We start from the raw sequence: 21,655 nt of genomic DNA, 5'->3' as shown, positions 1-21,655 counted from the left end.
TCAAAATATATAAAGAATTCATACACCTCAACACCAAACAAGTAAATAATCTGATTAAAAATGGGCAGAGAACCTGAATAGACATTTTTCCAAAAAGATGGCCAGCCGACCATAAAATGATGCTCAACATCACTAATCATCACAGGGAAATGTAAACCAAAACCACAATGAAATATCACTTCACGTTTGGCAGAATGGTTAATATCAAAAAGAAATAACAAGTGCTGCTGAAGAACCCTTCTGCACCGTTGGAGGGAATGTAAATTGGTGCAGCCATTGTGGAAAATGGTATGGAGGTTCCTCAAAAAATTAAAACTAGAAATAGCATAAAACCCAGTAATTCAACTACTGAGTATTTACCCAAAGAAAAGAAAAACACTAATTCAAAAAGATATATGCACTCCCTATTTATGGTGGCAATATTTACAATAGCTAAGATATGTAAGCAAACTAAGTATCCATTGATAGATGAATGGATAAAGATGTGATACACACACACATACACACACACATAGTGGAACATTACTCAGCCTTAAAAAACAATGAGATATTGGGGTGCCTAGGTGGCTCAGTTGGTTGAGTGTCTGACTTCAGCTCAGGTCATGATCTCATAGTCCATGAGTTTGAGCCCCGCGTCAGGCTCATGTGCTGACAGCTCAGAGCCTGGAGACTGCTTCAGATTCTGTGTGTGTCTCTCTCTCTGCCCCTCCCCTGCTCATGCTTTGGCTCTGTCTCAGAAATAAATAAAAACATTAAAAAAAAAAAACCAAAAAAACCCCACAATGAGATCTTACCATTTGCAACAATAAGGATGGACCCGGAGGCTATTATGCTAAGCAAAATAGGTCAGAGAAAGAAAAATACCATATGATTTCACTTACATTTGGAATCTAAGAAATGAAACAAATGAACAAACAAAAAAGCAGAAACAAACCTATAAATCGAGAGAAGAAACTGATGGTTGTCAGAGGGAGGTGAGTAGAGGCATGGGCAAAATGGGTGAAGGGGAGTGGGAGATACAGGCTTCCAGTTATGGAATGAATAAGTCACAGGAATGAAAGGTACAGCATAGGGAATACAGCCAACGGTATTATAATAGTGTTGTATGGAAAAAATACACATAAGGAAGATAATAAGGATAGCATAGATGAGGCTCCACAGTTTTTATGGCACAGACTACTTAGGAAATTCAGTTAGAGCATTTAGAAACTATAAAAAAAATATTTTCAGAGCAACTTCTAGAGAATTACAACCATTAGCCTTTTCAAATCACAGAAAATTCCATTTGTTATGCCCTGCAGTCGAATAAACTTGGTTTTATACAGATCTTGTTTTTTTTTTAAATGTAAACATTATAAATACAAAAATAAAGAAAGTGAAGAACACCTGAAATTTCACTAAAGATCATTACCACTGACATTTTGGGAATGAAATGAGTTTTCTTATTTTCAAAGAACTACCCTGTTCCTCTATCTAACTCAAGTGTGGTATTAGGAGTCTCCACCTCTTGGCCATGGGGACTTCCATCACAGACACACCTAGAACACTGAACTCCCTCTCAATGTTCTAGATCATATGATTCCCAGGCTAAAATGATATCAGAGAAAACAGGGAGGGGCTCTGGATTCTTATTCCACATCTTTCTCCGTCTTTGCTATTGACATTCAGCTCCCAAAGGCACTGCTAAGAACTGGACCTCAAGTGCCCCCACGCTCTCAGTGCTCAGAGATGCCCTTCTCAGTCCATCCTGCTGGTGACTCCCTGACCCCAGACTATCGGGGACCATACAGAGCAGCCACATTCTATGTCCAGTCGCCACAGACTTGCTGAATCTTGTGCTTATTGTTCCCTTACTTTGTGTTTTTTCCATCTGTGTATACATGTATATATGAATATATATATGAATATATGTATATATGAATATACATATTTGTGAACAATGCATTTTAGTGCCACTCCATCCCACCCTTAACTTTTCTCACTTCATTTCTTTCCTCTGTAAATTGGGAAGTTATACTTTATTCTTTTAGTAGTTTCTCTAGCTATTTTGATAGTTAAGCTTTAAAAGTCTAAACTTAGTTAATTACTTATATCACTCTTTGTAAGTGAAAAAGTCAGGTTTTTTTCCCCCCTTCTGATGTAAGGAAAAACCCAGTTCTTCCCCACTGTGTTTTTATCCTGCTTGTCTCTTTTGCTTCTCACACAGAACACTTCATATCTGTCACTTCTGGTCACCAAATGTGTGGAATTTTCCCCCCACAACAACATCAGCTAAATTTAACTCAATTCTGTCACTATTTACCCAGAGATAGCATCAGATCCCACAGGATAGAGCTCAGTCCCACAAAACTGCTCTCCCCCACATGCACATATTTCAGACACCAGTCACAAACCCAAGTTATCACTTGTGCTTCTGACCAACAAGCCACAGATCAGAGGTTCCAACACCCCTCTCTCCTTTGGGTTTAATTTGCTAGAGTGGCTAATAGAACCCAGGGAAACACATTTACCAGTTTATTAAAAGCTATGATAAAGGATGTAGATGAACAGCCAGAGGAAGAGATATGTACGGCAAGATGTGGGAGTGTCCAGGTACAGAAGCTTCTACTCCCCATGGAGTCCGGCTGCATCCCCCTACTGGTGTGGATGTCTTTGCCCATCTAGAAGCTCCTTGAACCCCCTACCGTTGGGATTTTATGAAGGCTTCCTCATGAGGGCATGATCAATTATTAACTCTATTTCTAGCCCCTCTCCGATCTCCAGAGATGGCAGGTGGGGTTAAAATCCCAAGCTTATAATTATGGTTTGAGCTTTTGGATGACCAGCCCCCATCCTAAAGCTATCCAGGACCCCCACCCCACCCCACCCCAAGTTGTCTAATTAGAACAAAATATGTTCCCAGTGCTCTTATCACTTAGGAATTTACAAGAGTTTTAGAAGCTCTGTCAGGGCCAAGGTCAAAGACCAAATTATTAGAACAAGTGGTGTTCCTAGTGTTCTTATAACTTAGGGAATTACAAAGGTCTTAGAAGCTCTGTGCCAGGAGCCGGGAACAGAGACAAATGTATGCATATTCTCTGTTATTTCACATTTTCTCCAAATAATGAAAGTCTTTAAATACTTGAACATCAACCCTTCAAAACTATATGCTTAAGGTGTCCAATATTTTACTGCATTTTTCTTTTAACTCCATAAATTTGGCGTTATCACTGTTTAACACATTTTTTCTTTTCATTTATCTTATATTTACTAGTATGTTTGCTTATGATTTCTTTTTTATATCATACCCTTCTGGAATCATTTTGCTCTAGAATTTCCCTTGGTAAGGGATTATTGATGGTTAAGTCTTTTAATTTTTGTTTAATTGAGAAATTCTCTTTGACTCTCATTTTTGAACAGTAGATCTTTATTTGCATATTTTCATTTAGCATGGTGATATTATTCCACAAGTTACATTGTTGTTGTTGAGACCTCAGTTCATTGGTTGTCAGTCTAAGTGCTGATCTTTAGAGGCAATCTTGCTTTTCTCACTGAGTGCTTTTAAATTTACTTTTGTGGGCTCTGTTGTTTCGCTGGGACTTACCTAGGTATGGATTTGTCTTTATTTGTTCTCCCTAAGATTCATTGAATTTCCTGAATTTGAACTTTGGTGTTTCCACAATTTTGAAAAATTCAGTACCTATTCTCATTGAGTATTGCTTCTTTTCTGTTCTATAATCTTCTGGAACTCTTATTAGATATGTACGAGACTTTGTCTACCTTCTAGGTCTCTTAACTGTGCTTTTAAATGTCTGTTTGACACTCTATGTGGTGCTGGGTAATTTCTTCCACTCTATCTTCTGGGACACTAATTTCTCCCCAGCTGTGTCTAATCTTCCATTTAACCCACCCACTGAGTTTTTAATATTAACTATTATATGGCTCATTTTAGAAATCCGTTTGCTCTTTTTCAAGTCTGTTTGGTTGCTCTTAAAAACTCTTCTTCCTTTCTCCTATTTCCAAACTTCTCTTATATTTACCTACACCTATTCAATGTGTCGCTGTATAGTTTGTGCCTGATAGTTCTGATACCTAGACACTTTGCCAGTTTGTATCTGCTGGCTCTTGCTTCTAGTGCCTTACTTCCTTTATTTTGACTCCTAGCTCATTTTCTTTGGAACATTACCCCTAAGAATTCTTGGAGCCTTGGGTTGAACTTGCATGTTCTCAGAGAGGATCTGCACTAGCTTCTGTCAGTTGCCTGGTGCCTCTGCCGGCTGGAAGTTTCTTGGACTATGACAGATAATGAGAACACCCATCGAAGAGCCCTAAAGGTTTGGCGAATTCTCAGGGGAGGATTTTCCAGTCAGTGGAAATGGACCTTCCATTCAGCATCGAGAAGGTCGAGGGCAAATTTCCTTGCTCTCCTCTCCCGTGTAACAGGGCTTGTTTCTTATGCATCCTTACAATAAAAGTGTAGCCTTAGCAGCCCTGAGTATAGCCCTTCCTTTATCTTGTTCCCCTTTCCCTATAGAACCCCCTAAAAGAGAAGATCCAGGTCTGCAGGGATGGCAGATACCCAGAGCGAAAACTGTTTCAGTCCTTATTTATCTCACAGGGTCCTACTTTCAATTCTCTTTAACCTCTACAAACTCCTTGTTTTAAAATTTGTTTAATGTTTATTTATTTTGAGAGAGAGTGAGAGAGCAAGCAGGGAAGGGCAGAAAGAGGGAGAGAGAGAGAGGATCCCAAGCAGGCTCTGCGTGGTCAGCACAGAGCCTGACGTGGGGCTTGAACTCATGAACTGTGAGATCATGACCTGAGCCAAAATCAGGAGTGGGACGCTTAACTGACTGAGCCTTCAGGCACCCCTACAAACTCCTTATTTTTATCCCAGCTCCACAGTATATTTAAAGAGCTTTAAATTTTTTTTTAATCCAACATTTTTAGTTGTTTTTAACAGAAAAAATTTCAGGCTATCTATTCCACAGTAAGTGCTGGTAACTAAAGTTTTGTTAGTATTTTTTCCTCATATATGTCCTCTTTTTAAGTATACAGAATTTTATATTACTTAACAATAACACATCCTTTATTATCCTTTGTTATCCTACGTTTTCTTGACCCACTTAGAAGCACTCATCCACACTTGTTCCAAGATTACAAAAATGTTTAAATACGTGTTCTTCAAGTATCCTTATTGTTTTTCCCCCCATAAAAATATCTGATTCCTTTGCAATTTGTTGGGATGTAAATAATGAGGTTGAAGACACAGCCTTTTTTTTTTTTTTAAACAAATGGCTAGCCAGTTACCCTAATGGCTAAACAAATGGTTAGCCAGTTACCCTAACACCTTTTATTAAATAATCATTTTCCCTAATGATTAGAAATATTACCATTTTCATAAACTACATTCCTGAGTAGCATTCCCATTTCTTCCTGTGTGGATTTCTACGCTCTCTTTTCTTTTTAACTGATCCTTCTGTTCTTGCACAAGTGTTAATTTGTTTCAATTAGTGAAGTTTTATAACCAATTGTAATGTCTGCTAAATTGAGAGCTCTGTCATCACTTTTGCTTTAAATTTTTTTCCCCAGAATTATCTTGACTGCATTCTTGAGTATTTTTTTCTTGCAGATGAAACTTAGAATTATTCCATCAAATTTCCCAATACACCTGTTAAAATTTTGGCTAGGGTATGCATAGTTATTTCCATACTCCCCTTTACATTATTTTACAAATGGTATCATTAAAATATGGCTGTTGTTTCCTTCTGGGAGCAGTCAGAAAACAGATGGCACCTGTAAAGGGTTTCATTGAAGAGAGGTTAATGAAGAAACTCCTTCCAGAGGTACAGGCAGGTATGAAGAAAAGAGCAGGGGGTGGGGAAATACCCAGGGACAAACAATGGGAAGTCATTAGCATCCCGAATCTTCAGGGGCAAAGGGAGAGACCCTGTGACTGGAGCCCCCAAGAAAGGCCATCTGGCAGAACACAGCTACTATCCACATCCTGGCAAGGAAGGGAGGGAGTAGAAAGGGGACAGGGGAATAGGTCCTCTGAGCTGCTGATGCCTTCCTTTGGATGAACCCAATAGGAACCCAGAGAACAAGGAGCTTTGGTGAAATGGTTTATAAAGGTCAGCCTCCCGCAGCACAGACAAGGCTGGAAAATGGATCTGGAGGGGTAAATGGCAAATGACTAGCACAGCTCAATTTACGGCCTAGTAGCTTTTACACTTACAGCACTATAGTGTTGTTAAAATTTGAAATGTATTCACAGAGAAACTCTATTGAAAGTCATTCCAGAGAAATAACTGACTCATTATCCTGTAGCCAGATGACTTTGTGAAAATCAGATGCATTGTTACCTGAATTGGTAACAGTTGTTTTTCACTTGAAGTATGACATGTTCCAGGCTGCAAACCTTCCTTGTCAGATGGTGAGGCTGAAATTTTTCTGGTGACAGAGAACAGCCGCAAGCCGATTGCCGGTCTCTTCCACCCCCTTCACTCTGCAGACACAGAGCCTTATAGCCCATCCATTACGGGATGATCTCTCATTAGCTTCAACTTTGAAACGCAATTTTCTACTTCCTGATTGTAAAATCCCCAAAGATGCCTCAGAAGTTTTTATTTTTTCTTTCAAGAAATGCGGAACGGTAAATCTTTCCACAAAGAAAATCCACAGAAACTAATAAACAGTCGTGTGAATTCAAGAGCACTTGGAAAGAGTGCAGAAATCAGCAGGTAAGAACAAATTGGACCCTTTCCAGGAAAGGTTATTTGGGATCATTGCTCTCCTCCTTCTGCTAATTTCTCTGCTGGCCTAACCACATGAAATCTGTAGTCAAATGCCTTTGACTCAGAGAGTGGGAAGTGAAAAACCCAGAGAAATCAGCCTTTGCAGTGCTCTAGTGGGTAGGCATTTTCCCTCCTGATTTTACCTAGGACCAAGGGGGAGTCCGAGTCTTTGTTCTAAAGAACAGACAAAGCACACTCTTCCTGGAACACAAGGGCATGAGAATGCAGAGAAAACTAGCTTTTAATAGAAGGACAGATGTGGGCTGCAGTGAACTCTCAGTCTGGCGTTACCACCCGTCACCTCCCCTATTATATGCCAACAGGGTGGTGTTAACCACGAGCCATTGTTTTCCATGGCAAACAATGGCCTTCAGTCCTGATAATGTGCTTTGGCATCAGGGCGTCAAAGCCAAGGCAGAGAATGCCCCCGTGCTGCCCCTGGCTGCTCTGATAAATCACCCATCAATAGAGTCTCAGAGACTCTAGCAAACGAACAGATTATTGAATTTTTTCAGGTCATTTGAAGTATGGAAACCTGCCTAGGATAAAGAAAGCAAATAGGTCTGTCTCTTTTCTGTGTCACCTTCTTTGTGATGCAGTTTCTTAAATACAACAGGGCAATGCCAACCTTAAGACCTGGCTAATTTTAGTACATCATTTCTGGTTAACGCACAGTGCTATAGATAGAAGTGTTAATAATTCCAGAAACAGAATTGTTTCTTGTTTGCTTTCTAGAGATGGATTTGTCTGGGTCTGATTTCACTTTTTTTTCGTAAAAGTCTTGTTTGCCTCCCACGACCCTCTGCTATCCTGGGTCACTTTCAAATGCTTTCCTTCTTCCCCTCAATGTCTAAATGGAGATCATCTCCAAGGTGTACCCTTGGGTACTGTGCCTTCCCTCTGTTCACTCTCTCAGCCTTTCACCAAAGTCTGCATGCACAGCAGGAATCCCTCATCTGGACCCTAAATTCTCTCTCACCTTTTGGATACCCCATTCTTATTCCTCCACATACCTTCCACTGCACATGTGGGAGCTCACTTGTCCATTTTCCCCTAACACCAAAGCTTTTCCTCCTCTTCACATCCCAGTTTCTTTCCTACCACCCCTGTACCCAGGATAAACACAAAATTAATTTGCATCTTCCTTATCTCTTTACATTCAATCTTTTCAGGTGAAACTCTTACTTCTTACCTAGATTAATGTAATAGACTCCTAAGTGCTCCTCTCTGTATCTTTAATCTTTTCTGATTCACTTCATCAGATTAATGCTGCCAGATTAATGATGCTAAAGAACTACTTAATCACATACCTTCTTTTTCCAAAGATTTGCTATGGCTCCCTATTACCTGTCTGGAAAGTTATTGACTCCACACTTAGCAATAAGGGTGCTGACCAACCTCCATTTTTTTGTTTGTTTGTTTTTGTTTTTGTTCTTAGAGAGAAAGAGAGCACTCACATGCTTGTGTGTGAGCAGGGGAAGGGTAGAGGAAGAAGAAGAGAGAATGTTAAGCAGGCTCCACATTCAGCATGGAGCCCAACATGGGGCTAGATCTCATGACCTTGAGATCATGACCCGAGCCGAAATTAAGGGTTGGACCCTTAGCCAACCGAGCAAGCCCCCTCGTGCCCCCCTCCAATTACCCTTAGCTCTCTCATTATTCCCTGAACCAGGGGCCAGTAAATTGTAAACCATGAGCCAAATTTGGATTACCAACATTTTTTGCAAATAATGTTTTGTTAGAACAAGCACACCCATGTGTTCACTTGATCTTTGTCAGCTCTCACACTTCAAAGGCAGAACTGAATAGTTGCAAGAAACCACATGACTGACAAAACCTAAGATATTTACTACGTGGCCCTTTACAGAAGGTTAGCTGATCCCTGCCTTAGACATGTCATTATATTAAAACCAAACCCTATTTTTTGCCACTTTCCAAATAGTAAGCTCTGAACTTCCTGTTTATACATTCTTCACTTTCCTGGAATATTTTTCCTGCCCCGTCCCTACAACTGCCTCAAAATTCTTCTCAAATGTCACCTCCCTCAGGAGAACTTTTAACCAATTGCTCTCATTCATTCATCACTGAATCATTTGTTCAGCAAAAGTCTTTATTGAACATCTAACGTCCAGGTACTGTGATAGGTCATGTGTATATTGCGGAAAACAATGGCCCTCATGAACTCGCTGTCCAAAGGCAAAGAACTACGCCCAACAGATAATCACACACCCAGGCGTGTGATTGCAAACTATAGTAAATGGTATGATGGAAAATCAAGGTACATTGAGAGAATATGACAGGGGACTTGATTTAAATAAAAAATAGAGAGTCTTTAAGGCTGAGATACAAATGGCAAGCAAGCAAAGAACTGGGGGTGAGAAAATTCCATGCTCTAGGAGCAACTGAGGAGACAGCCATGGGGCAAAGCAGAGCTTGGCACATCTGAAGAACTGATCGTGGGCTCATGTGGCTCGTCCAGAAAGCAAGGAGGAATGTGGATGTGTGCACAGGTGTACAAGGCTGGGAGGAAGACAGGCACCTAATCAGGAGGAGCTTTGGAGGTGATTCTAAGAGTCTGATTTTATTTTGTTTTGAGCCTGAAGTACACGTTCAGTTTTGTTTTGTCTTAAACTTGTTTTGGCTCCTGTGTAGAGAACAGACTGGAGGTGAATGGCAAAGTGCACCCTCTATCATCTCGGTCCCTCTGTATTTTGTCAATACTCTTATGAGCTCCATCACCTTCTACCTGTGTTATTTGTATAATATTGAACATTTCAGTCATGCATGGACACGCCCTATTTCCCTGCTAGATGGTAGCTTACTAGATGTCTAGAGCCTGGACTCTTATCAATTTTAGAATCTTCTGCATGGCCCATTGCACAAAGTAAACATGACGAATTAAGTTGAATTAGTTGTTCAGATTGCCCTGATTCACAAACTTCCACATCTCTTTGACCAATAATATTTAGGCTCAGCTTTATTCATTAGTCTCATTGGAGAGGAATTAAATGTCCCCTGGGTATCTTTAGAGGCAGAGCAGGACTTATAGGGGGAAAGTTACAGTCAGTTTGGACACAATATTGGGCACAACATGAAGTCTATATTTTATGAAATTAGAGTTTAGTGGAGATGGAATCACCTGTCCTGTGAGGGAAGGAGTTGCAGATCATTACAAGCTTGAGCTGTGATGGCCAGAGATGCTATGAATGATATTGTGGGTTGAATGATGGCTCCCCTAAAGACAGACTTATGTCCTTACCCCAGAAACATGTGAATAAGACATTATTTAGAAAAGGATCTCTGCAGATACAATTAAGGATCCCAAGACGAGGTCTTCTTGGATTATGTGGGTGGCCCTGAATCTAATATAAATCTAAATAAAGGACAAAAGGTGAGAAGACACGAACACAGTGAAAAAGTAACATGAAAACCGAGGCAGAGATTGCAGCTGTCCTGCCATGTGCCAGGGAGCACCTGGAGCCACCAGAAACAGGGAGAGGTGATGAGAGATTCTCCCATAGAGACCTTGGAGTAAGCATGGCCATGCCAACACCTTGATTTTGGACTTTTGGCCCCAAGATCTCTGAGAGAATAAATGTCTGGGTTTTTTATTTTGACATTTATTTATTTTTGAAAGAGAGAGAGAGAGCAAGAGAGGGGCAGAGACAGAGGGAGACACAGAATTCCAAGCAGGCTCCAGGCTCCGAGCTGTCAGCACAGAGCGCAACACGGGTCTCGAACTCATGAACTGCGAGATCATGACCTGAGCAAAGCCAGATGCTTAACCGACTGAGCCACCCAGGCACCCCATAAATGTCTGTTGTTTTTAAGTGTGTGGCAATTTCTTACAGCACTAATAGGAAACTAACACAGATGGGGTTCCTGCATGGGGAAATAAGTTGGCCGAGATCCATGTTTTTTAAGCAGTTTTTTTTAAGGTTTAGATCCCTCAGACGCCATAGTTCAAATGGAAGATTACTGATAAAACACACAAATTTCTCCTGCTCTTGTTGAAGGGAGTGGCCAGAGTCCTGCCTACTTGCCTTTCCCTCCACCCTGAGGTCTATGAGGAGCTAGATGACGTGGAAAGTCCGGTCCAACTGTCATTCAATGGGTCCGTTTTTTGTGTGACAAGAGAAAACAGAGTCCAGGAAACATGGGTGTGTTAAGCTGTTTCCCCAAAAGCTGACGCTGAGTTTATCTGAAACACTGGCAGGGAGAGAGGGAGCGAGACAGGGAAGTGAAGACGGGGTGTGTTAGTAAGCAGGTTACTTCTGTGGGTGACTAAGTTAAATCCTGTGAGGGCCAATGGGAGGTGGTGTAGAATATGCCTCAGAAAGGTTCTGAGAGGCAAGGAGGATGGATACTGATCCTCTCATTACAATTCATCACTGGTTAGGGCTGCTCCGAGGGTGGTTGGTAATGACCCCATGTTTCTGACCTACCCTACTCTCAGGCTGAGCATGCACATGGCCAGTGGATACTCTTAGAGCCTGAGTGCTGGCAACAGGAGGCCATTCCCATGTATTGGAAAGGTGTGAAGTGACTGGACATGACCGGGGCTCTGCTGGCATGTCTGGGAAGTACTCTGGTTGGCTGCAGATACCCTAACGACCAACACCGTGTAAGAGCGTGTACACTGTCCATGAGGAGACGGGCTGAATAAGCCCTGTGTTTCCCGCCCCCCACCCCTCATTGTTAATCTAAATCCTGGAATGGAAACTATACTCCAAAATGTGCTTCTGTCCATCTAGTCAATTAACTATCTGTGTAAATAAATCAGAGAACAATCGAGCATTTGTAGCACACTAGTGACACATACAACATATGGGTATAGGAAGGAAAGCAACAGAAAATGTTAATTATCTAAATAAATTGACCATATTTGTTTTAAATAAACAGGAAATAGTTCTTTTTCTCAGGAAAAAGAACTAGGGACCGTGTTCCTAATATTTAATGGAGGGTGTTAAGGACAAGAAGCCCTTAAATTAAAAGAGAAATGGGCATGCTTCTTAGGCTCAGTGGTGGGATACCAAAGACACAAACAGCAAACAATGCTAAGCAGATGACATGTGCCAAGAGGACAGCCTTGTTGGCAGAGTCCAGGTGTCACGGAGCACTTGGAAACCTCACACAGCCCAGAATATCAGAGGGAGCATTGTGTGGTGGTTATAAGCAGGTAGCTGAGTCCAGTCAGACTGGGACAGAGTCCCAGCCCCACCCCTTACTGGTTGTTTGGCCTTGAACAAATGACATTTCCTCTTGCGTAACAACAGGGGCAGCCTAAATCCCAATGAGGCCACAGGAAGGACACATTGAGACTAATGCCTATGTGGCCCATGCTCCAAACATCATTTTATTCACCTGTGTTGTATGCAAGGCACTCAAGCCTTTGGCTTCTGTGTCACTAAGGGACATACAACCAAGGGAACAAGCAGAGAGAATGAGATTTTAAGCTTCCCACTCCTGCAAGGACACAGGGCAGGGATAAAGACTTTAAGTTATTGCACGCTTCTATCAAGAGAGTCAAACCTGGGGTGTACCAGTTGGTTGAAAGCACGTGACACAGAAGCTTAAGAGCCAGGGTAAAATCTAAATCTGTGGAAAAGGGGAGTAACCTCTGTGCCAAGGAACGGGACTTCCTAAAAGGCCCAGAATTTCCTTGAGCTAAGGGGGAGATGTGCGGTTTCTGGTGCCCAGGCTCCTGTTGGCAGCTTCTGGCTTTCCTGCCAGTCTTGCTTCGCCTCCTTAACCTTGTCCCTTTTGGCTTTCCCTAAAGCATCCACGTTTCCTACTAACTTTGCAAAAATGCCCCCACTCTGAACCCTTCTCTCCAACCCACCAACTGTTCCTAAGTATGTTAAGCAGATGTAGTGGAATTAACAAAATCTATTTATAGGATTTTTTTCTTGAAGAACTTGAAGATAAAATTTGAGTGATGCAGAAGTCCTCCTGGAGCTATTTCGGTACCTGCAGAAAGGTAGATTAGAAGGATGACTGTCATCTGATGAACGGTAGGAATCGTCTTCGGGCTAAGAGCCTGAGTTTCAGCACAAGCCGGGCTGCCAAGCCACTGGCAGCCAAGCAAATTGCTGACACTTGCTGTGCCTCAGTTTTCCCATATGCAAAGTGGAGATAAAAATATACCTCCCCATCGGGGATGTTCTAAGGATTAACAAAACAATATCAGTGAAGCACTTTGTGGTGTTACATACCCCAAAAGGTATTACCATTATAAAAATGCACAATGTAAAACTCTATTTTTTACTTTGTGACTTTGATGGCATGAACAAACTTTACCCTCCAGCTTTTTAATATGATTATAAGCCCTTTACAAGAATACAGCTTTCACTCTGCACAGCAGGATACATAATATTTCTTATAAATTTAATTTAGAAAACGGCAGGAAAATAATGTTAAGGATTTGCCTTAAACCCACGAAAGCAAGGCAATTCCATTAATATTGCCACTCTATCTTTAACTCGACACATTGTGCTTTAAGATGACAGTCTTTTAAGATCCCTGCTTTTCTTTGGAACAATAAAGGTAAACTTGAGATACAGAACATACTGTCTCTGCATTTTTTCCCCCTAATGCTGCCTACTCAGATCCCTAACAAACCCCTTAATGTTTCTTTCTTCTTTTGAAGTAGTCATCTGAAAAGTTTTGAGGTAAGTTTCATGTTGACGTCCAATGATAGATGCTCTTCCCTTAGCGTTCTGCTGTTCACCTAGAACTTCTGAACGCCTGCAGTCACAGGCGATGCGTACGCCATAAGGGAACATGGAACTAGAAAGCTTTTAGCTTGTGGTTAAAGAGAAGAAGATCCCCCCTTCTAGGACTGAAAAAAAAAAAGATTCACTACTTTGGACAAACTGTCCCTGGTGGGAGGGCCCCTGCATCTCCATATACAGGTCCCTTCTGAGGTGTTCTCTATGACTACTGTAATAAATTATCACAAGTTTAGTGGTTTAAAACAGCACACATTTATTATCTCACACTTCTGTAGATTACAAGCCCAACATGGGTCTCACTGGGCTAAAATCGAGGTATCGCAGGGCTGTGCTCCTTCTGGGGGCTATAGGGGAGAATCTGTCCTTGACTTTCCCTGCACTTCTTGCCTCATAGCCCTTTTCCTCCCTTTTCAAAGCCAGCAATGATACAAGAAGGACTTGCCCTGCTATCACTGACATATCCTGCTTCCTTCTTCCACATTTAAGGATCTTTGTGATGACATTTGGCTCACCCAATCATCCAGGAGAATCTCACCCACCTCCGGGTGATCAATATACGACCATAATTCTCCTTTACCATGTCATTTAACGTATTCACCGTTCCCAGGGATTAGACATAGACATCTTTGAAGGCAGCAGCTGTTACTCTGCCTGCCTCAGGATGCACATATACTCCCCAACTTTTGCCACAACGAACAGCCTGGGTCCCACCAACTCCAGCAATAGTGTGATGGGATGTTGTTCCTGGTGTTGGAAAGCATGCTGGACCATTGACCTTCCCTACCCCTCAAGTTTCTTGTTCCATTAGCAATGACTTTTTCCTTATCAGGCCTCATACTCCCCAAGTCTGTCTCCACTCTATTTGTGGATGAGAAGCTCATCAAATCCATGTCAGTCAGTGCCAACCTGAGCATCTCATGTAGACAACAGTTACCTTCCTACAGTGATCTGAATGCATTTCGAATGTTCTAAATACTGAACAGCTAAAGCTGAATCCTCATTATAGACCTCTGCCCTACATTTGTTGAAACTGCAACTGATTTGTGTTTTTGTGACCTTGACTGAAGCCACGTCTGGCCACAGTTAAATTCGACAATGAGTGATATTTGTATTATCACACACCTACATGGCGCTATGGTAAGCCCTTTGCATATGGGGAATCATTTATCTTTTGGATGTATATATCCTCAGAGAAACAACATAACTTACCCAGGTCACACAGTTTCATTAACTTAAACCCAGATTATCCTGATTCTAGAATCATGTTGTCCCCTCACCTGGGCACCTGCTACTCATAGGTACCAAGTGCCCTCAGACATCTCAAGACACTCAATTCCTCCTTCAGTGCTCTTTCTCATCCTTACCCTTATCCTTGCATGGAATCTGTCTTAGGACAGACTCCTTGGTTGGATACGAGTGGTTAATTATTCTAGGAATTCCTTATCCTTGGAGAGAAGCCCCAAGGAGCAACAGAGAGGGATGGGAGTTCCCATGCCCTGACACTCTGACAAGAAGACACCTTTGGTCATCAGGGGTCCTTGAATCATTCCACAGGGCAGCTGTCTATGTTTCCGCCACAGTTCATCCTATGTGGAAGCAAATGAAGCCAAAAGCATCCCCTCTGTGAGATTCTATAGTATTCAAGGAGGGAAGTGAGTTAGACTGACTGGCAACCAAAGATTAATTGGGTCTGTGTGGGTAAGTGGTTGATGGGACAAGGTCAGCCTCTGCTCTGTGTCAGCTTGAAAGAGGATGTTGGGAGTGGAGTCAGAAGGCTGTGAAGGGCAGCCTCAGGGTCAGAATGACAGCAGCTCGGGGAAGGCTCTGGGCTGTGAAGTAAAACAACCACAAGTGTAAATGACCCGGGGCTCTGATGATGTGCAGCAGAGATGTTCGTGCTTTTAGACTGACATTCAAATGACTGAAATATCACCCGCCTCAGCGGCCTGATCTACACCAAGGGAAAGTGAACTCAGATCATCAACCAAGGGTTTACCGTTTACTAAACAGAGTGTTAAAAGGTTTCTCAGTCCCTAAGGTCTAAGGCCTTTGTGATAATGTCACAGTAAGGTACAGTTAATGCACCGCATGGGTGGCCCGTTTAAAATATTTACCTCCAAATGAGCCTATTAAATTTCTAAAAATATTAAGTCTCTAACAGATATAGCTCTTCCCCCCAAAGACAGATTAAAAGAAAAACACATCAAATGCATAGGTGGGCATCACTCCTGATGCATTTGAAGCTTGGCACTGTAAAACGGCCCTCACTATTTCTTATTCTATGTGGATATTCATCTTCCAGGGAAGATATGGGGGAGGGCGGTAAAAGAAAAACAGGAAATTTTAAGTAGTGGAAGAGTTATCATGTAGAAGAACGTTACATTCCAAGCACACATCTCCACGTGGCACAACCGGGACCGGCTGTCTGGAACAACCTGGTGGGCACTCTCCTGGGGGTAAGCCTCCTTTGTGCAGCCCCTGGTCCAGCGCCTGCATTTCAGCCTTCCAGACCCTACATCTCACTCTTTGGTTTTGGTTTTTTGTGTTTTTGTTTTTTTCCAGAGATCAGTAAGTTCAGGGGACTCATTCAAACTAACCAAACTGGAAACAGACTAGATTTAAATCCAGGGTTCTCTGAGAAATATGGGGTGTTTTTGGCAGCCAGGATATGCAGGAGTTCCTCAGGTATATAGGAAGACAAGGTAATAATCAGTTTCCCGGTGTGATTTGCCGAGAATCACACCAAAAGAGGGAAGGCTATTGGGGCATGGTTCATCCAGGCCACAAAGGGACTTAGTAGATTTAACCAGGCCCCTAACACAGTGCAACTAATAATGTGACAGAACTAACATGTATTTAGCACTCATACCACATCAGGCAGAGGACTAGGCAGTTTACATGCTCACCATTATTATTCCTACTTTACAGAGAAAATTGTGGCTTAGAATTGATAACTTGTGCTAGATCACATAAACTACAGAGTGATAGATTTGAGGTTACACCCAGGTCTGTCTGACTCCAAGCCCAGATGCTTAACCACCATTATATACTTCCTCTGCACTCACTGGAATGCTCAGATTCTCAGATTTACTGCCTCTTCCCTGACAGTGTTGGAAAAACACTGCCAAATCCTCGCTTTCTGACTCCTCTTTGTTTAAGCTGCCACACTGACCATTCCTTTCTGTTAACATAATTTTTCTCCTGTCTTCCCTCTTCTAATTCATGCTTTACACCACAGCCACAGTGATCTTTCTAAAACACAAATCTGATCCTATCACTCCCCTGCTTAAAACTCTTAATTGGGTTCCAGAGGATAAAGCGCAAACACTGATGCTCGGATTTCAGACTTCTTGATGCTCTGTCTGCTGCTCGCCTCTCCATCTTCACCTTTCCACCCTCTTCCCCACCCCACTTTATATACCTGCCATATTTAACTTTCTGTTCTTGGAGTCTCAGTCTTAAACTCAGTCTATTCCTCTCACAATCTCTCAGGCTCTTGTACTTCTTCCTGCTTGGCCAACATCTTTCCAGCTTTTTTTTTTTTTTTTGTTCTTCTTCTTCTCAATTTTTCTCTCTCCAGCTCCACCCCCTACTCCTTTTCTGGCTGACATCATTCATCCATTCATTGCACAGATATTTGTTGAGCATCCAATACGCTGTCATGCATGGTTTCAGGAACCATAGTTACACAACAGACTAGATAAACACGGAGCTTCCACTTTAGTGGTGGTAGACAAACCATCCAATAAGCTAATAGAGAAGGAAACCCCCAGGTTGTGGTAAGTGGTATGTGGAGATGTTAGTGATATGATGGTGAAGGGAGAGAACAAGTTTTGAGGATGTGACTCTATGTGGTGGTCTGAATGATGAGGGAATCATCTATATAAAGATAAGAACGAGCCTGTACAAAGGCTCAAGTTTGGGATGTAAGTTGGTGAATTTAAAGCACACTAAGACCAGTATGGCTTGAGGTGAGCCATAATGGGAGAGGTTGAGCTTGGAGAAAAAGACAGAGGCTAGCTCATATGTGCCTCGATAGCCCCCAAAAGAGTTTGGAATTTATTCCATATGTGGGGAAGCCACTTTACACTGGTAAGTAGCACATTCTCGTTTCATTTTTTTTGTTGTTGTTGTTCTGGTTTGGTTTTGATTGAGATATAATTGACATTTAACTGGTTTCTATTTTTAAAATTCACTCTGGCTGCTGAGTTGAGAATGCATGATGTGTGTGTTGGGGTTGAAAGGAAGAGTAGAAGTAGGGAGATGGTGAGGACTCCATTGTAGTGGGCCAGGTAAGAGACAGTGGGGCTGGACAAGGATAGAGACTATGGAGGTCAGAGGAAAGGGTAGACTCATGGTGCGTTTGGATTGGCAAAGTTTGTTTCTGGATTGTGTTGGGGTAGAGAGTTTGGGGAGGAAAGAAGAATGGAGACGGACTCCCACAATTTGGTTTAAGGAACTGAAAGATGTGGTGATATCTACACAGCCAGGAAAAACTGCGGGAGAAACTGGTGAATAAGCACTATGACTTTTGTGAGAGCAGGGAAAGGTATGCGAGCAATAAATATCTGGTCTGAGTAAATTAATTCAGGTAATTATTTCAACTTCTTCCGTTTACTGTATTTGGGTTGGATAGTAGCTCCGACTCAATACCAGCACATGTGTTTATTGGCTGTGTGTTTGAACATCTTGGCTGTGTGCAGATTGTTTCATGAGACCAGTCATTTCTTGATCTATTTTGTCTCCTAGCTTTTGATTCTAATTTTACTTTTAGTAGCTGCCGAGGATCCTATAGAAGGCAGGGGCTATGCTTTGTTTTACCACCAGTACCTAGTAAAATATCTAGCACGTAGCAGATGTTCAATAATAATTTATTAAATGAATGAATTGACCAATGTCTAAAAACAATACATGGAGGCAGACTTCATCTCTATCAAACATTTTATAATAACTGGGGCATTAGGGATGCCAATTCATCATCCTCCAAATCTGAGGTGTTCACAATAGAGATGGCTTGGTGGGGTGACATATGTTCTTACAAAGGAATATTATTTAAAGGAATGTATTATTTACAATGAAACAAAACGAAGTTTCAAACATTCCTATGACACTATTTATCATCATCTCTTTTCTTATAGGAAAACCATTTGGAAACTCCTCATTGGAAGTTTTCTCATTGGAAACTCCTCGTGTTGTAAGCTTAGATTTCCAAACCAATTCCAAGTAGCTCAATTCTTCTGGTGTAAAGCAAAGGATAAGATAACTTCCTACCTTTCACCTACCTACTTAATGGAGACTTTGATGTGAGGACTGAGAAATGAGTGTAAAATAAACAACTCTGCCTTAGCAAGTGTTAGTTGTTATGTCATACTACCAATTTCAGTGGCATCCATATTTATCCAATCAAACTTGCCTTCTAACAAGCATTCCGTTATTCTGTAATACTAGGGCTTGAGTCATTTTGGTTGCAAGTTCTAAGGTTGACGAAATACACAAAGCAGCTGTGAGATCTGGACTCCAGAACAGCTTCTGTCTCCATTTCGATAATCAGTCTCAAGAAAGACTTGGTTATTAAACTGTCATATGCTGAGGTTTGTTTTGGTTATAAAATATGTGACAAAAACTCAATAAACACTTGAAGATGCAGAATAAGCACTCCTCTGGGTGTGACAGAAGTTTAAGTTCCTTCCAAGAGTAGTTAAAGGTTTTTAACATAAAGGACTGAGATTCCAGTCTTAACAAAATCTTCCCTGGGAGCAGTTATGTCAGAATGGCTAAAAGATGCTGAAAATCAAGCAATTGGATTACATCTAGCCCTGGACACTTATCTATCACTTCTTTCTTTCTTTTTTAAAAAAATTTTAAAAAATACTTATTTACTTTGAGAGAGAGAGAGAGAGAGAGAGCGCGCACACAAGTGGGGCAGGGGCAGAGAGAGATAGAGAGGGAAACACAGAATCTGAAACAGGCTTTGAGTTGTCAACACAGAGCCCAATTCAGGACTTGAACTCGGGAATGGCGAGATCATGACCAGAGCCAAAGTCGGACTCTTAACCAACTGAGCCACCCAGGTGCCCCAAGATTTATCTATCATTTCTGAAGTTTTTATGTGTTTCCTGGAAAGAAGCCAAGACTCTCTTCTGAGTTAGAGAATGGATACCAAGACAGACTAACTGGGTAATTGGGGAATCATTTTTTTGCAGCAAAGGGAAAACAACAACAACAACAACAACAAAAAGCAGGACTTAGCTTGTTTTCCCACACAGGCAAACAAAACAAACTTGAGTGTAGCTAAGTCTTGATGATTTTGTCTTCCAACAAACCCCCAAACATAGATAAAGTGCTTCCAGTGCCAATTTGAAGTTGGCAGGCAAGTTGGGCTGCAAATGATCTAATTTATCTCAATTCAAATCAGCTTAGCAAATTTGGAAGATGCTACACGAAAATAGGTAACATGGGAGTCACAAACACATGAATTTTGAGGTCTTTAAGCAAAAGTGACTTCCCAGGACAAACTACTTCCTGTTATTCTCCCAGTAAACAGTGTACATAGAAACCAAACAGACAGGACAGGCTACTGGGTTAAAAGCTTGCCTATTTAAATGCTTGGCTCAAAACTAAGAATTACAAACCACCTGCCTCCTTTTCAGAAGGAAGGAAACTTTCAAAAGGCAACAATCTAGCTGAAACCCTAGGAAGAAGTGGGAGTACAAAGAGAGGGCACAGTGGGAGAACACAGTAATTATTCAATAATTATTGGCAGTGAATAAAATGCATGAAATGCAGGTGTAAATTATAATGCAAGAATGCCATCATACTCTAATGGCAGTGCTGTCTCAGTCCAGGAAACAGCACCCCTATGGATTCCTTTTCCAAACCCTTTACTTTGCTTAGGGGAGCTTTAGAAAGGGCAGCAGACTGTGGGTTTATAAAAGGCACAGCAAATTTAGTAAGAGGATTGGGGCTCAGGTCACCTAAGAGTTTTCTCATTTCACCTTCCCTTTTCTGAGTTTGGCAATTTTCATCTAAAACTTAAACAATAAATGGCTGATTTAGTTCCTTAACCTAAAAACAATAACAAAAGACAGACCAAAAGAGAAAATTGTACCAAAAAATGAGGCTTTCAGGCATGGCAAACTTATTGTTTTTATGTTAATTAAAGTACTGGAAACAATTCGTGTTCTACACTGCCTTATGTTGGCATATTGCTTTATGGTCTACAAAGTGCTTTTGGATCCGCCTTGTATGGGGTTCTCATCCAATCTTGTTCTAGGTGGGAATTATTAAATGAAACAAGAAGGATATAAGGTGTCCAGCACAGGCCTGACACATAGTTGATGCCTTATAAGTGAAAACACGGTGCAGAGAGGTTAAGTGAGGAATCCAAAGTCAAGTGTCCTATTTGTGCCCTAAGCACCTCAAGTCCAGGTCTTCAGATTCCCCGTACAAACCACTTTCCCACTACCTCATCCCAACTTTCTTGGGTTCTCTGGGCAAAGACACAACCTGAAAATGTCCTCTTATGCAACAGTTTCTATTACTTCTCTCTACAGAAGCTATTAATTGGTAGTAATGTCAAAAGATTTACATAGCACCTTCTTATTTCTTTGTCCTTTTCTAGAGGTGATGATGGGCCAGAAAAAAGTCATCAAAAAGGGGGAAGGGAATTTCATCCTGCCAATTCATTAATGAGTCCTGCTGTACTGAAAAACTGCAGAAGATTCAAGACTTTTTTCCATGCATTCATTTCTCGGTATACAACCTCACTCGAGTAACGCATCTCGCTGATCCGTGCATGGTAGAAACTTTGTCTTCTACTCTGCAGAACCTTGGTGCTCATCTAGCATAAAATGAGGATGTGATTTGGAAAACATGAGATTGATTCTGTCAATATATACAACTGAGAACTTCAGGACTCAGAGGGGATTTTTATAACTGGGTATCTCTGTCTGCCCTTCAATGTTCCCAGGGAGATCACCTCCAACTGGAGCCTGGGAGAGACTTCAATGTATTTCCTCCCCAAGAACAATGCCTTCCTCCACATGTCCCAACTAGACATTTTCTGAGTTCCGTGTCCCAACCGGCTCCTGGTCATCTCTACTTTGATGTCTCATAGACAAATCAAAGGCAACATTATAAATGAAA

At 41.5% G+C, this 21,655-nt stretch overlaps 2 long non-coding RNA genes across 3 annotated transcripts in view; one reads left to right on the top strand and one right to left on the bottom strand.

The window, feature by feature from the left end:
- The window catches only part of LOC122236523, a 33,371-nt gene extending 20,434 nt beyond the window's left edge, over positions 1 to 12,937 (top strand). Inside the window, exons 3-4 of the long non-coding RNA XR_006214568.1 lie at positions 6,623 to 6,722; positions 12,676 to 12,937. This is a non-coding gene — a long non-coding RNA (uncharacterized LOC122236523). The remainder of the gene's footprint in view (positions 1 to 6,622; positions 6,723 to 12,675) is intronic.
- LOC122236521 overlaps positions 1 to 21,655 on the bottom strand; it is a 218,323-nt gene that overhangs the window by 54,064 nt on the left and 142,604 nt on the right. The gene's annotated exons all lie outside the window — the stretch shown is intronic.

The sequence above is a fragment of the Panthera tigris genome, chromosome A1 (assembly GCF_018350195.1).
Source record: "Panthera tigris isolate Pti1 chromosome A1, P.tigris_Pti1_mat1.1, whole genome shotgun sequence".
Taxonomy (NCBI): Eukaryota; Metazoa; Chordata; class Mammalia; order Carnivora; family Felidae; genus Panthera; species Panthera tigris.
Note: the sequence above shows the minus strand (reverse complement) of the source record. Positions and strands in the feature narration are given on the sequence as shown.